The sequence below is a fragment of the Helianthus annuus genome, chromosome 5 (genome assembly GCF_002127325.2).
Source record: "Helianthus annuus cultivar XRQ/B chromosome 5, HanXRQr2.0-SUNRISE, whole genome shotgun sequence".
NCBI lineage: Eukaryota > Viridiplantae > Streptophyta > Magnoliopsida > Asterales > Asteraceae > Helianthus > Helianthus annuus.
Window position 1 is genome coordinate 32,977,102 of NC_035437.2, and position 16,726 is coordinate 32,993,827.

Below are 16,726 nucleotides of genomic sequence, written 5' to 3' on the forward strand. Positions count from 1 at the left end.
TGAAAACCACCCGACCAGTTATTTCTGTTGTTATTATAAACACGTTGTGAATTAACAGATTTTTTGTTGTAAACCTTTTCTTTTTCAAACTTCATTTTACTTTTCTTTTGACTCAGATAGTTCACTGCTGACAACTTAACTTCGACCAGTTTGAAAACATTTGTCAATTTGTTCATGTTTACATTCTCAATCGGAAACTCTGAATCCGAAAACAACTTATCCGATCCCAACCTCTTGTACATGACAAGATTTGATTCTTCACTTAAGTTGTTCTTGGACTTTTGTTTCGGAATGTATTTGTCCAAGAAACACCCATCTTCCTCAGTAGTGTCACCATATGATTTTAACACGTTTTCAACAACACCTTTTACAATATCATTTTGGACACTATCGTCATTGGAAGATGTGAACGTGACATCAATGTTCTCTGGAAGTTTAACTTCACTTTCTTCCTCAAGTTCAACCAACCCAGATTGCTTTTTCGTGTAGTTATCCAGAATCGGCGGTGGAACTTTGTGAAAACCCACCCCGGTTCCATCAGAATACACGTTCTCGCCAGCTTTGTTTTTCCCGATGGGTTTGGGAACAATGTGCTGCAACACAAAGCTTGCGGAGCTATAGCTGTTAAGCTTCAACTGGATTCTTTCGTTTTCAATTTCAGCCTCTTGAAATTTTAATTTCAATTTAGTGATTTATCCAGTTGTTTGTTGATTGATTCCTCTTTTATTCTCAGCACTTCTTTTAAATGTTCGTTTTCTTTAAAAGTTTTACCATTTCGATCATCACTATCTTTCACAATGCTTTTGAGTTTTTCAAACTTTTCAGAAATCTGAGGGTTTTCAAGAATTAACCTTTCATTTTCATTTTTAACTTTTTCATGTTCAATTTTATCAGTTTCAATTTGAGCAGTTAATTCTTTAATCCGTTCAGTTGAAGCTTTAACTTTTTTGTCACGACCAAGGATCTGATCCTCAACGCTTCTGACCTTTGCTGTCAGATTTTTAATTTTCTCACCGTTGAGATACGTGACAGTGCTACAAAATTTGCACTCTTTGTTGCAATTTTTGCAATCAACATTTCCTTCGAACTTTTTACCTGACGCTTTCGTTGACGAGTTTGGACTGACCTGGCCTTTTGACTCAGACACAGAGTTAGAGTCTACCTCAAGTGCTTTAGCAGCTAGCACTTTGTCAGCCATTTTTCCCAGGTTCTCTGCAGTCAACTCCTGCGTTGTATCGATAATGCCAGTATCAATCTGCTTTGCTTTCTCGATCTCTTCTTTCTCCTTTTTCTCTTTCTCTTCTTTCTCTTTCTCTTCTTCTTTCATTTTCTCGGTTGGAGTTCCCCACCATTTGTGTTGCCAATATTCATCATCTTCTTTTATCTCCTTGATGATGGCCTCCAGATCAAGCGTTTTATCATCAATCGCAATATTTCCATACTCATCAAGATAACATTCCCTGTCCGGATCCCATCTTCTCGCTCTTCTAGCTTCCAGATTGATACGAGAAATTCTAATGATTCTGTTTTCAGCAACCATTTTCCTATAGCTATACTTCTGCTCTTCAGTACGATCATCTTTCCACGGAATAGGTTCATCGTTTTTCGCCATGAATGCGTAACCAACCGCATCTTCTTCCGGTAAAACATCTTTACTCCAATCATACCCCTCATCATCATAGATCACCGTAAGCGCTCTAGATTTCTCTCTGTTATCTTCAGACTGCTTCAATATAGGCGGCTCAGATTTATTCTGGTGATAAATCGCCTTCTTGTAATAATCATCTCTGAAAGGGTTTTCTGACTCATCAGCATAGGCATTTCTGCATTCTCGCTTAAAGTGACCTTTCTGCTTACACTTGAAGCATGTCACCTTCGATTTATCGAACCCCAGCTTGGTAGATGGACCACCAGTCGTCTTCCTGCCAGTTATTTCCAAGAAACGTTGTGCTCGACGAACAGCACTTGCCATAGCCCAACGAATGTCGATTAGCTCCATTTCTTCAGGATCTATTTGGTCATTGTCCTCTTTCGTTAGGTTTGTGTTGCCGATCTTCCCAGCTACTAACCCTTCATATGATTCCAACACCGACGCCAAGAAAACCATTTGTTGCTTAGCCGACTCCTCGTCAAAATTCTGTGCATTCTTCAAATCTATTGCGATGTTGCACTGAAACTTTGCATCAGAATGACTTGCAAATGCTGAAGATCCACCGTGATAACCACTGTGACTTCCACTGCTTTGACTTTCTTTGCTTGCTGAAGAACATTCTCAGCAGAAAATGCAGTTTTAGGAGAAGTTTCTTTCGGCATCATGCTTTTCGGATAATAAAGATCCAAATTTTGTTGATAAGATGAGTGATTGACTTTGTATGTCTTCTTCAGCTCCAACTCGTGACTCTCGAGTTTTTCAATCAACAAATCTAACGTCAACTTTTCTGGTGCCTTGATGGTATTCTTCAACATCAGCGCATAATATTTCCAATCCATCTCGTCCGGTAATGAATCGAACAATTTGTCAATAAGCTCATCCTCAGGATATGTGATATCATGTCGTGCTAATTCCAGCTTCAGATGACCAAATCTTTCTATCATTTTACAAACCGACTCGTTCTTTAGACATCCAAAAAGATCAAATTCTTTTCTAAGAAGTTTTCGTTTGTTTTTCACAATTTCCTCGCTTCCTAAACATTTTGCTTTAAGTTTGTTCCACAGATCTTTAGCGTTTAAATAATCAATCAAGGAAATAATGTCTTCTCGGACAGATTGGAACAACAAAGCCACACATTTTTGCTCGGCTACAAATGCATCAATCTCTTCAGCTGATCTTAACACTTCACCATTTTTGTTTCCATTGGCATAACCGTTCTTCAAACTTTTCCAGCTGGGAAATGCGAATGCCATCAGCCAATCTTCAAACTTCCTAGACCACCGACTGTAATCCTCGATAGCCATAAGCTTTGGGGGTCTATTGAATGTTCCGAAGGCACTTTCCGATTCCCAAGCTTCCTTTTTCTTCTCTTTCGGCGGATTCTCATTTTCTTTGCTTGATGAAGAATCATCGTTTCCGGAGTTTCCCGTGAAAGCGTTGTGACAACCCTCACTAAACCAGGTATCCGTACGATTTAATTAATAATTAATTACTGCTTGATTACTGTGCTTAACTGAAATTACTGATGAACTGCTACTTGACTGTTGATACTTGTACATATCTGCATCATACTTTGATTTCCGTCACTACATTATTTACATGTTGTACTCTAGTGACAAACATGATGCACAAAAGCACAGTAGCACCGGGAACGGATAACCTATTGAACATGCTGATAAAGCCAGCATCAGGCAGACACTGCCTCTAAGGCCTGTATGAGCCAGAAATATTTTACTACACCCATAGTGAGTGTAGGGTTGTAGAACTGCGTCTCTAGGAATAAGATATGATGACTGGATGTGCATAAAACGTACTCTAAGCACAAAACACAGCACTTTAATTAACATTTCAGCCTCTGGCTAACTAATAAAGTGCCAAAACATGAGGAAATATTCCCGACACTTTGAGAAATAAATTATGTCACTAAAAATGGTATTTACGACACTTAAAAGCTTTGTTAAGCGCTTTAACGGATTACTACCCAACCGAACAACCGGACTATACCTGGGACATAAAAATATTGACATTAACAATATTGATCTTTTTCTGAGCTAGTTAGGGTCCCTGAACACCCTAACACTCGCCATAAAGCACAACACGTGACTAACCAAGTTAGTCCCTAAATCTAACGTAGTTAACCTAACTAAACATTAACTAATCTAGTTGGAATCGAACTAGTCCCCCCCCCCATCCTAACCGGCCCCAAACTAGAACGGACACAATTGTACAAGTCTTGATTAAAATATTGCATGTTGTCTAGTATCTAGACAACACATGGACCATTGGATCGTGAACTTCATTTTGTGTATAAGTAGTAGACTTGGCACACTTGATCTTTCACAACTCACTAAACCATTCAAACACTCCTCTCTCTCTTGCTCTAGCTCACGGCCGAGAGCACCTCACCCCCATCCATCCATTTTCGATCTTGATCCTTCCATTCCAAGCATATACAAGTGATAAGGGTCGCATACGAGGAGTCTTGGAGCAAACGGAAGACGAAGGACCTCTCTATCTTGCTTTTATCCACCTCTTTTTCGCATAGATTCTTCCCTAGCCTCGAGCTAGAGGTATAACACTTAAAACTCATACTCGAACTAATCTAAGGTGGTTAATATGTATTGTAACGGTTAAAAGTCGGAAACTTGCGTTTTGAAACATAAAAGTCTACTAAAACATGAATATTGATGGTTAAAAGATCATAAGTTGTGTAAATGATGTAGTAACTGAAATTTGTGGTTACCTAGACCCGATCTACGTTGTGGTAGCTCGGATCACCATTTAACCCGATTTGGTTAAGATCATGGATCTTGACATAAGCTTGTTTTGAATGGTACAAGGGTTAAAAGGTGAAACTCTACCACACAAGAAACATGAACTTGTGTAAAAGTATTTTTACTTGTAAAATAGTGTCTAAAACTAGCGGATCTACGTATGTACAAATGGTATTTTCATAGAGCCAAGCGTCAAGAAAATCATGTTTTCTAAAAAAAACAGATCTTACACTAACAAGTATGATTTTTATAAACCACAAGTGTGTAAACACTTGTGAAATGAAAAGTTTCGACAAAATAACAATCTTTGTGAAAGATGACGGGAAGTTGTAAAGATGGATTTATTCTAAAAACGAGGTTTTTACGAGATTAAGCTACTCTATATAAAGATCTACAAAATATAATGGGATTTACACTATAGTTTCGGAAAAATTACAAGTTCATGCGATTATGCGATTTACATACTTGTCGACTAGTTTGATGTGTCGGAAATTGTTGATTGAATAAAGAAGTTGTTGAAATGATTTTGTAAAAGAAAATGATACGCTTGAAAGCGTGGCCACCTCAAGTTACAGAGGAAACTCTGGCGAAATTTTTCTAAAACCTAACACTTAGAATTATTTACAAGTGTTAGAATTATTTTTGACATGTTTTCAAAATATATTTCGCCACGACTTTATTTACAAATATTCGGAGGTGGGATTTTCACAAAACTAAACGTGATAAATATATATTTGGTAAATATATTTTTCACAACACTGTTTATGATTATTTTGTGAAAAATATACAAATATTATTTTTAGAGTAAAAATAATATTTACGAACGTTGACGAATCCAAAATAATACAAACGCTTTCACGATAAACATATAAGTTACAACGGTAATTATTATTACCACACGATTGCTAAAACGTAACTTACGCATTATACGGAAATAATTATGAACGTGTATTTTATCGACGTATTATTTTTGGGGAAATATTATGTGAAATGAAAATATAATATTTTTGAGAAAAATATTTATATTTTGGAATTGGAAATAAAAATATATTAAGTGAGACTTAATGATATAATTCGAACGCACATGTATTAAATCCCCCATCCTTGGGAAGGAGATTAACTACCAAGTACATACGAAAAGTAAACCCGAAATAGTTATCTAACTATTTCCCAAAAACTTGAACTATAAAGCTAAGGCACGGCCGTCCGTCTAATAGAATTAGCACATGTAGGTCGTTGCACAGCTGACTGATTTGGAGTACTTGGTAGAGACGCACCGACTGTGAGTTCATGTCCCCCTTTTCTCTTAATTGTTTTCAGTTTTCTAAACTGCGGGGGTGAAATACATGTTACTATGATTACGAGTACTTTTTACATGGTATGGTTAGCGTAAGGAGGGTTACTACTTAGATCATGTGAGTGGGTAGGCGGGAACTGGAGGCCATTAATCCTCATTGTAGGACCGAGGGACGTAAGCGGTAGATCTATCTGGGTGTAGCGAGCCCAACCCCAGGTCCATCATAACGGACCTCGGGGTGACTTTGTGCCCCGACGCAAAATCGCAAGGGTTGAGTCTTCCTACTTGCACTTCACACATATCAATGGACTTGCAAACCATTGGTGATCTCTTTTTCCTTATTTGCTACATACCAGGGTTTTGATAAATACAAAGGTTGATGTACTCACTTACACATGAACTCGCTCAACATTATCGTTGATTTTTCAACTTACATGTATTTCAGGGAATTAAAAGATCTGGCACGGTATGGCACGTTTTCCCGCTGCACTAGTTTCCAAGGTCATCCGGGGTTTAGGGAATGTGACTCTTTCCTGGACAAGTCACAGTCCTTAAACTGTGTTTATGTTATGTTTAAGTTGTAATGTTTGTTGAACAAGGTTATGGTTGTTAGGGCGTGTTCCCGTTAAAACAATGGTACTGTATTTGGTTTTTAAAACTTAATGGATGATTCTTGCATGTTTTTAATTCATATAGCTTTGTTATGATTAAGCTATGGTATTAAGAAGTCACACCAAATTAACCACGCTTCCGCAAAGCCAGGGTGTGACAAGCGTACATGTCGCTGAACGGGTTCAAGAAAATATCATCCATCGTGAACGTACCTGCAAAATCAATCAACACTTAGAAAAATTTTCAAGTTTTTGAAAACTGTGTCAAATAAGCGAAACAATATGACTGATAAGTGAACGTATATTGAGTGACAGATAAGCGAAACCACTAGAGTTCGTATAAGCGGAACTAGCAGACTGTCACTACAAGCGAAACTAATTGTTCCTTCAAGCGATACCAATCAAGCGAAACTACTTGTTCCTTCGAGCGGAAATATAAGCGGAAGTAGGTATTTCAAGCGGAACCTATGTCATTTCAAATGGAATCTATAAGCGAAATGTCCCTATAAGCGGAACTACTAGGTTATTTCAAGCGGAACCTTCGATGTCAGGATAAGCGAAACCTAGTTCTAACCAATTTTCACCATGTTTTTGTCCAAATTTTAACTTGAAACTTTCTAGGGTTTGTTAATACTGTATATCACACAATATAGTCAAAATTCAGGCCATTTCAACCATAAGAACCACTTCAAATCGAAAAAGTATGAGAGAAAGTGAGTAGAAATGAGAGATTTCTGCAGATTCAAGCTGTAGTAGTATGAACTCTTCGTCCTGAGCTCTGATACCACTTGTTGGACCGTGTTCCGACCCTGAATAGTCAGTAGAGAATGTTCATCTTCACATATAAAGGCGGAATCAATATATGCAAAGTAACACAGCTTTTCCTTTTCAATTCCTTCTCTTTGATTGCTTTCTAAAGTGAATTTGACAGAGTTTTGCTACCAAAAGCACACAACAGTTTCGCTTCAACGTACACCAACAACTGATCTAGTTTCGCTTCAACTGCCTATATATAGCCTAAGTGGTTTCGCTTATATGGCATGACATATAAGCGGAACCTCATCTAAAACCCTATAAGCGAAACTACTAATGACACACAAGCGGAACCTTTTGAACATACAAGCGAAACCTTCATACAAAACCTAATTTTGACTTTTTAGATCCTATATTGACCTATCTTGACCTAAGACTTAATGCAGACGAAGTCAACAGACATTTCATGCATCAACAGGAATAACCTTCCGAGGCTATACCTTATGGTCACGATGTTAGGCGTTCCAAACGCGTTTTACGCGAACGACGCGTTAAGGTAGCATAAGCTACCTAAGCGGGTCGTAATGGGTCGTAAGCACTTAGATTAGGTTTCATTTTAGTATAAAGGCTTTGTTAAACCATATTACACGAGTCTCCATACTCGTTTGGTTTACGAACCCGCATACTATCCGGTCCTCTGATTTAGGTCCGGTATATTAACATAGTTACCTATATTAGGTGCCGTTTGATATCCGTGATCTCTAGCATTATTTGATTGTTACTCGAGGACTTCAAAGCAATCTCAGGTGAGTACATAGACCCCTCTTTTACTGTTTTCCAAACACTTTTGGGTGAAACACATGTGCCTACTTGTTACTTTCGTGCTTTTCATGCTTTCATATCATATGCTTGTTATGTTCAATAGTACATTTATAGTACACGATTTCATTACGTTCTATGCTATGTATGCCCATTGTATGCATACTTAGTACATTGTTTCACATTGCATTTCATGCTATGTATGCCCGTTGTGTGCGTACTTAGTACATCATTTTACATTACATTTTATGCTATATATGCCCATTGTGTGCGTACTTAGTACATCATTTTACATTACATTTTATGCTATGTATGCCCATTGTGTGCATACTTAGTACATTTATTCATCACATGCTTACATTTTGGGTATGACATTTGGTTTGTTTAAATTAAACAATGTACATTCATTAACATTAGCTACGCCGCTCGTTAGTAGGTAATGCTACCATAGGACTTGACAACTCCCATTCCTGAAATCTCGGGTTTGTTTGGATTGGAAGGAATGACCGAATTCGATAAACAATAACACATATACACCTTTAATTTGTTTAAAGGTCTATCACCACAGTCACAAAGGCTTGAATATATGCATTTTCACAATACCGCATAAATGTTTGTATCAATATAGCATGCAATTGTTCCACAAAACATAACCTTGACTTAAACTATGTTTAATTCAATACCCTGTTTTTGTGCATTTTTACCTATGGCCTAGTTGATACATTTCACATGCCATACATGCAATTTTGGATACACATTATATGATTTACATTAAACATAAACAATTTAACATTGATATACACATTTGGTGGTTTACATTAGACATGAACATTTTGATATGGTTTACACAATAACACGTGACAATTGATTTATACATGAACAATTTACATGGAGGTCGGTTTGGGTAAATGGTTGAGTAACGTGGCGTATGTAATATGATGCAAACATGGTGGATACGCCGCTGGTACTTCTATATATAAGTGTTTGTATAATATTACATATCGTAGCGTTATCTAAATCTTTTCAGTATAGACATATTACATTTTACATAAATAACATATTCTTCACAAGACACTGTTTTACAAACAACTTATCTTATACAAACTTATTTTTACTTTCATTTAACCTTACATTTTATTTATACATATCATCTGATCTTATCGTTTTTCATATGATTTATAAGACAAAGCAAATTACAAGGTTCATGACTAAACATTTTCACAAACATAAGTCATGAATTCTATTTTCACAAAACCTATGTATCTCACAGGCATTTTTATGCTGACGTACCTACTTTCACATGTGTTTTCAGGAGCTGTCGCTTAGGATGATGATTGTGATACTAGGGCGGACCTGTGCATTAGAGACATAAAACGAAGATAGACTTAGTTTAATTATGTTATAAACTCTTTATTTCCTGTTTAAAGACAATGTAACACACTAGTTTGATAAATAAAATATAATTTTATATGCCATGGTTGTGAAACAATTAATTCTGTCTCAACACTCCCCGACGTTTCCGCCGCGGTTGCATGTTATACGCGGTCAGGGTGTGACATCGTCAAACTCCATCTCAATATCTGTGGGATCGGCAAGCATAGGGTCAACAGGGTCAACTGGGTCCTCCATGGGCTAGTCTAGGTGAATGAACTCAATCACCTGGTCTGGGTCAAAACCAGGTGGGAAGACGGGGTCTGAATCATCATTATTGTCATGATCGATAGCGGAACTCGGGGCAGGGGCAGGTGCAGCAGATGACGCCCTATCGGGGTCTGTATTATGCGAATAGTGTTGCGTGCCCTGCGCGTGTGATGGTGCAGATGCCACAGACTCAAAGGAGTCTGGGACTGGTGAATGAACAGGTGACTCCTCAGCAGGAGCATCCGCGAGTAGCAAGAGATCGCCAGCAGCTATGTGGGCCTCGCCCTTAACGTCGTCCTCTAGTGGATCCTCGTTAAACAAGTCGACGTCGTCGTCAGCGACTACGTCAAGGAGCATGTCAAGAACAGGGTAAGATGCAAGGGGTATAGGATCAGGGATCACCGCAAGCGGCAAATCCCCAACGATAGGGCCATCAGCGGGCTCAGCAACGGCATCGGGCAGTGCAAACGGCTGGAAATCATCGTCGTCTGTACTGGTGGGGTCCGAAGTATGCACCTCTTGATCTGATGACACTCTGTCATCCGATACTATGGGCATAGGGTCAGTGATGTCCGACTCTCCTGTGTCGGATGAAGGCATAGCGTCTATAACACAAACACATATATGCACAAATAACCAATCATATAGTCAAATAAGCACATTAGTCACCAATAAGCAATCAAATAGTTCTCCTAGTCCCACTAGCCTCCCAGACTGAATCTCCTAGTCTCTCAAACTACCTTCCCAGCCTCTCGGGTTGTTCTTCCTAGTCCCACTAGCCTACTTCCTCAGCCTCTCCGACTGAGCCTCAGCCTCTCAGACCGAGTCTCAGCCTCCCAGACTGAGCCATAACTAACAAATAAAATGTGCTCAACTTTTGTTTGTAAAAATGTTTTGGATCTGGACTTAGGTGGTATACAGTGTAAAAATGTTTGAAAACATTTTCGTGAGAGCCCTGATGATCATAGTCTAGACTCGAGAAAGAATCCTAGTTCGCTATGATCGAGGCTCTGATACCAAGCTGTCACACCCTGGCTTTGCGGAAGCGTGGGTTTATTTGGTGTGACTTCTTAATACCGTAGCAACAATCATAACAATGCTATATGATAAAAAAAATGAGATATTCATCCATTAATAAAATTTAGAAAATCCCATTTTCAACCATCACAAAATAAGTTACAAACCTTGACTTGATTTCAATGAGTTCATAAAAAAAAACTTATCAAAAGATTTTAAAACAATACTAGGTTTAAGGATATGTAACCCGTCCAGGAAGAGGTTACACCTTCTAAACCCTGGATGACTTCTTTATTCAAACGCAACTTGAAAATACGTGCATGCCGTGCCAGATCCGTTAGTTTCCTGAAATACATGTAGTTTGAAAAGTCAACATAAAGTTGAGCGAGTTCATGTGTAAGTGGGTATGTATAACCCGTTGTAAAAACGTCTGTATGTATAAAAATCTCTGGTATGTAGCAAATAAGAAAAAAGAGATCACCATTAGGTTGCAAAGCCAATGATATGGGTGAAGTGCAGTAGGAAGACTCAAACCTAGCAGATTTTGCGTTGGGTACAAAGTCACCGCCTGGCTCATTCAGCGAACTCAGGGGTTGGGCTCGCTACACCCAGATAGATCTACCGCTACTGTCCCTCGGTCCTATACTGAGGATTAATGGCCTTTAGTTCTCGCCTACCCACTCACATGATCTAAGTAGTAACTCTCCTTACGCTAACCATACCATGTAAAAAGTACTTGTAATCGTAGTAACATGTATTTCACCCCTGCAGTTTAGAAAACTGAAAACAGTTAAGAGAAAAGGGGGACATGAACTCACCGAAGTGTGTCTCTAAAAAGTATCTCCCTGTCAACCTGCTGTGCGACGACCTACACGTACTAACTTCTATTAGACGGACGGCCGTGCCTTAGCTTAAGGTTTAATGTCTTTGGGAAACAGTTAGGCAACTATTTCGTAATTACACTTCGTAATTATTTGGTAATATATTCCTTCCCAAGGATGGGGGCTTTGATACATGTGCGTTCGTTTAATTTCGAAATATATTATTAAGTCTCACTTAATAAAATATATTTTATTTCATTTGTCTAAAACATTCTATTTCCAAAATATAAATATTTTTCCCAAAAATATTATATTTTATTCCATATAATTTTTCCAAAATAATATCCTTGTCAAAATACACACTTATGGGTATTTTCTGAAATTACGTAAGTTACGTTGTAAGGTTCGGGTGGTATTAATAATGCCGGTGTAACTTAAATAATTATTGCGAAGGCATTCGTATTATTTTGGAGCCGTGAATATTCAGTGTATTTTTAGTAATATTATTTTACCCTAAAAATAATATTTATGAAGTTCACACAATAATCATAAAAATTCACACAAGTGCTATGAAAATATATACTAAATATATATTTTAACAAGTTTTATTTATGAAAATCCCACCTCCGACACTTGGAGATTTTGTAATAAAAATTCATGGCGAAGTTTGTTTGGAAAAACAAGTCGAAAATATATTCATAGCACTTGTCGTAAAAATATTTTCCAAGTGTTATATTTCTGGAAAAATTTCGCCAGAGTTTCATCTGTAACTAGAGGTGGCCACGCTTTCAAGCGTATCATTTTCTTTTATAAAGTCAACCAACAAAGTTCCCAACATCAACAAACAATATTTCAACACTAAACTAGTCAAGAATATACGTAAGTCGCAAACACATGAACTTGTGGGTTATGTAAAAGTGTATAGTAATCTTCCGGTGTTTTTAGTAAATCTTTCTATTTTTATAAATGAAATCGGTTTCTTAAAATCTTATTTTTAAAGAAAGTGTAAGTTTACAACTTCTTGTCAAAAATCTCAAAAATAATTCTTTGTTTAAAACCTTTCGTTACACAAGTGTCTACACACTTGTTTGTTCACAAAAACACCTTTAGTTTTGGAAAGATCCGGTTTTAAAACATGGTTTTGTGTTACAGTTGGTTCTTCGAAAATACCACTTGTAGATCTTTAGGTCTACTAGTTTAGAACTCCATTTCATAAGAAAAATTGTTTTTACACAAGTTCAGGTTTATGTTTGAAAAGGGTTCGTCATCTAATAACTTTACGACTTAACATAAGGCTAGTTCATGTTCCATGAACATGATCTAGCGTGGTTTGATGACGATCCATTCCAACACTAGCAATTAACAACAATAAATAATCATAACAAAACTAGTTTCAAAAGTTTTACACTAACATTCATTCATTAACCACCATGTTTATTATTTTTAGTAGACTTTTAGTTTTGGTTTCTAGTGTTTCTGATTTTTACCCGTTAAATCTCTTATTAACCACTTTAAACAAGATCAAGAGAATGTTTAGAGACACTTACTACTAGCTCGAGGCTAGGGAAGAAACCAGACGAAAAATAGGTGGTTAATAGCGATGTGAAGAGGTCCTCGCGATTCCGTAAGCACCGAGCTTGTTTGTAAGAACTCTAACACCTTAATATGTATGTGGAATTATAATATCAAACTTTGAAATGGATGGTGGGTGGGTGGGAACTCTCGGCCGAACTCAACAATGGGGGAAAAGAAAGAGATAAATTTTGTTTAGTGATTTGTCAATGAGAGTTTAATCCTTTAGGTTATATTTATGTACCATCCTTCCTAATTATCCATTAGACATTGTGTAGTCAAGATCTTAAACAATGAGATTAAAATAATTAAAAGTTGATGGAATGTGTGTTCCCTAGGGGGAACCGTTCGGTTTGGGGGGGTTGGGTTCATAGTTCAATTTCAATTTCATAGTTAGTGTTTAGCTAAATAATTAGGAACTTTGAATATGTTACTAGTATGTTATTTAATGTAACGGGTGTTAGGGTATCCGGGGACCCTAACTAGCTCAGAAAAGGAAAAAAAATAATGTCATTGACATTATTTTTGTGTCCGGGGTAAAGTCCGGTTGTTCGGTTGGATATCAATCCGTTAAAGTGCTTAACAAGCATTTAAAGTGTCGTTAATACTATTTTTAGTGACACAATTTATTCCCGACACTTTGGAAAGTGTCTAGTATTATTTTTCCACTTTTTGCACTTTACTAGTTAGCTTAATGCTGAATTTTTATTTAAAGTGCAGAATTTTGTACTCAAAGTACGTTTTAGGCACATCCGGTCACTATAATTATCACCTAGTGACGCAGTTCTACAATCCTCACCTCCATATACTCCCTACCAGTGTAGTAATCTATTTCCGGCTCATACTGGCCTTAGAGACAGTAACTGTCTGATGCTGGCTATGTCAGCATGTTTACTGGGTATCCCGTATAGTGTGCTCACTGTGCTTTTGTGCATCAAGGTTGTCACTAAGGTTTGTGTATAAATAATAGAGTGACAATATAAAATGTGATGCATGAGTATGTATGTATCAGAAATCAGTAAGCTGTTTAATAGTTGTAAGCAAGCACAGTAATTAAGCTGTAATTAAATATTAATTAATTTGTACGGATACCTGGTTTGGTGAGGGTTGTCACATAAACCGAATAATTTAAGTTATAATCATGGTGTTTTAGAAACCTAATGGTTTCTAAACAAGATTATGGTTAAAGGTCGGATTTTGGGGTCAAACAAGTATTAAAAGTCCTTCGTCGTAAAAGAAGGACTAAAATTGACTAAAACGCCCTTGTAAGCTAAATCGAGCAAATGACCCTTAAAGGTTGTTTGGGAATGAGTTATATGATGAAATAAATACTTTGAATAAGTATAAAAAGCGAAAAATGTAAAATATTTATCAAATGACTCCATAAGAGTCTTTGCCGTAAAATAATGATCCGAAGGGTAAAACTCGGAATATATAAATCACCACATTGAATCCACCACAAATATAGTTGTGGTGGGAGATCATTTGATAAGAAATGTGGACATATGCATTTAGAACCGAACAAAAGCAATTTGTGCTTAAAATATGCTTAAATACCCTTAACGGGTCAAAATAAGCATATGAGCAAAAAGGGGTTTAAGAAGGTATATGAACCTGTAATTGGAACCTAATACGATAAACATCATTGAATTAAATAGGTTCATGAGAAATAGCGGTCAAACAAACTTGTTTGTTTGATAAATGCACGAACGGGTTGAATAATTTGGAAAACCCCTACTATGCAGTGAACACTCCTATTGTACAATGAATACTTCTACTGTACAGTGAAAACTCCTACTATTCAGTAAAAACCCCTACTATTTAATGAACATTCCTATTGATGGGCGAACTCGTTTAGACATGTTTTAAGCGCTATATGACTAACTCATTTCATATTTTATGAAATGTAGGTACTATTTGAGTTACCGGATGACGATAAAGCTAAATGAAGAACCGAACACATAAAGAACAACGCTTCCGTGAAATGATTCGTCGTCACGTTTTAAACGGCGAATGTTTTATAAAATGTGGAAATGTTTTATGTCTTAAAATGTTTTGACGAACCTGTATTTTTAGTGTATGGTTAACCGTAAATACACTATTATAGTCGAAATTTATATAATAATTGTATAATTAGACTAAGGGTCTTACAAGTTGGTATCAGAGCCCTGGTTTAAGAGATTCAAGTATGGTGGGGAAAAACTATGCTTGAACTTAAACCTTATGCTCTTGATAAAGATTGGTGTTCGGTTCAAGACTTGATCACATAATCTGGTAAGTTATTCAATACATTACGGTTTAGCTTATTAAAGTGTTGTAAACAACACATGGGGATATCACGTAATACACGTTATCCCAACTAAAAGACCGAAATAGTTAACGAAATACGTGTGTTAACACGTATTGTAGAAAGCATTGTATTATAATACGGGTGCTTGTTAATGCCAACGTTACTAACATTGGTAGATGTTCTAAATTAAAGGATCCTCGCATCTGAAGATGACGAGAGTCTAAGGATCTAACGATATGATAAAGACATAGTATAAAGCATGATAAGTAAGTCATACGCGCCATATACATGAATCAGGAAATGATCTCGAATGAGAGATCGGATAACAAGGAGAGTTATTAGGGTGAGTATCTATAAGGTACACATCTTAAACTAATAGCATAAATAATAATATGCAATAAATACACAATGAAAGACGGTTGCATATAAAATACGAAACTTGGAAACCTGGATAGGTTATCTATCCAGGATGACGTTTCCAGGATGACGTTTCCAGGAGAAACTCAGTAGAGTGATATATTATTCACAGTTGTGAATAATAAGACAATAACTGAATCTAGTTTAAATATAAACTTGGACGGAAGTAACCATCCAAGTAAGTATTCTCAATAAGAACCAACTGAGAAAAGTAATGATCACATCAAAGAATGTGATTGTATAAATGGTTATAAAAAGGAACATTGTATATGTTCAAGATAAAACGGGTAAAACCAATAATTGTTAATTTATAATTAAATAAAGTTTTACCAAATAAAATAAACCGAGAGATTACTTACATGGGACGTAATGTGGTAATTATAATAAGGTCATGTGTACCATGTGTTAATCGGTTACTCTGACCAAGTAAATAGTAAACACATGACACCATGAGCTCCTTATAATAGGCACTGTTATGTCCGATGTAGTAAGGTCGAGATGAATAAGAATTAAAAGAACCTTGGGGTCGAGAAATCGTATGGGCATACTTGTATAAATGGCTTTCGAGGAAACCATAAAAACAAAGTATGGCGCGCATAAAATAAATGACCCAAGGAAATTCGTGACATAAGTCATCTTGTATGAAAGAGCCACGACTAAGGAAAAAGGGCATTGTAAAGCCAAGGTATAAATGACCGTAGGGTCATAGAAACAAAGGTATTGCCACACAGAAAAGACAATTGAAGTCGCTGACTTTGGTCATAGTAAAAAGGAAGGATGATGATGATAAGCATCATTCAGAAATTATAAGACCGTCAAGGATGGTCAGATAAAGAATACATGTTTAGTTAAATAAAGCGATGGATTTCGCTAAGACAACCAAACAAGTCAAAACAAAGTTACAATGCATACCGAGAAGGATGCATTAATGATGATTTCAGCAAAATACCCAGTTGATGGGTAAAGATTTAAAAACATGCGTATACCGAGAGACGGGAACGCTGACTAAAAGTCAAAGGACTCGGATTATGAGCTATGACTGAAAGATGACAAATTATCGCAA